This window comes from Bison bison, unplaced genomic scaffold (genome assembly GCF_000754665.1).
Source record: "Bison bison bison isolate TAMUID 2011002044 unplaced genomic scaffold, Bison_UMD1.0 scf7180017858473, whole genome shotgun sequence".
NCBI classification, from domain to species: Eukaryota; Metazoa; Chordata; class Mammalia; order Artiodactyla; family Bovidae; genus Bison; species Bison bison.
This window is the reverse complement of record NW_011489045.1, coordinates 11,802-13,102: the sequence shown is the minus strand read 5'-3', so window position 1 is coordinate 13,102 and position 1,301 is coordinate 11,802.

The following is a 1,301-nucleotide window of genomic DNA, read 5'->3' as shown; positions in this document are numbered from 1 at the left end:
TGTGTGGTTCTTTCAGGGACCGCGTGCCTGATTCTGTGGTTTACTGTACCAATGGCATTCTGTAATTCAGTCCTGACACTGGAGTTATACTTTCTCTCATACTTAGATTTTTAGATACATTTACCACAGTCCACTTCTTAAGATGGTCAAATCACAGTGGCACCACATAATGCATATTGTTGTGATACTTTCCCTTCCCTTTGTCATATGGTTTATGTGGCCCAGTCCAATAAAATACTTATTATTTTTAAAGGAGATAAAAATATCTTTATTATAAGCATGAGCTTTTATCTGGATATATAATGATTCAATCTCTGTCACTGTTGTCTTTAGAAACAAAGAGTAGGAATATTTAAAATAATATGCTGACAATTTTATCCACTCCAGTGTTCTTGCCTGGAGAATCCCAGGGACGGGGAAGTCTTATGGGCTGCCGTCTATGGGGTCGCAGAGTCGGACCCGACTGAAGTGACTTAGCAGCAGTAGCAGCAGCTGACAGTTTTTCTTTTTGGAAAATTATGAACTTAATGGACAGTAAGATGAGAGCTGAAATTCAGAATATCCCAAATTCACTTACTCTGAATGTAAGTTGCTCTTGATAGATTGGGTAGAAAACGTTTGTCTTATTCACTAAGAACTTACATCTGTGTATGTGTGTGTGTGTGTGTGTGTGTGTGTGTGTGTGTGTGTGCGTGCGCTCGCTTGTGTGTATGTGTGTGTCTGGCATACTAACAACAAAATAGTTCAATACGATTGTGATTCAGCCCTATATTGTGCTGCTGCTGCTGCTTCTGCTAAGTCCCTTTAGTCGTGTCCGACTCTGTGCGACCCCATAGACGGCAGCCCAACAGCCTCCACTGTCCTGGGATTCTCTAAGCAAGAATACTGGAGTGGATTGCCATTTCCTTCTCCAATGCATGAAAGTGAAAAGTGAAAATGAAGTCGCTCAGTCGTGTCCGACTCTTAGCAACCTCATGGACTGCAGCCTACCAGGCTCCTCCGTCCATGGGATTTTCCAGGCTAGAGTACTGGAGTGGGGTGCCATTGCCTTCTCCACTATACTGTACTAGTATCTGTTTAATATATTAGTATAGAAAGTTACACTACTGTTATCCCTAGGTTATAAACAATCAGGGATGCAGAAAAAAAATTAAACATGCATATTTTAAAGTCAATACTGACTGCTTCTTCTATGATTTAGAGGATTTGGATTAATTCTTCCCTAGATAATTGGTTCAGAGAAGGCAATGGCACCCCACTCCAGTACTCTTGCCTGGAAAATCCCATGGATGGAGGAGCCT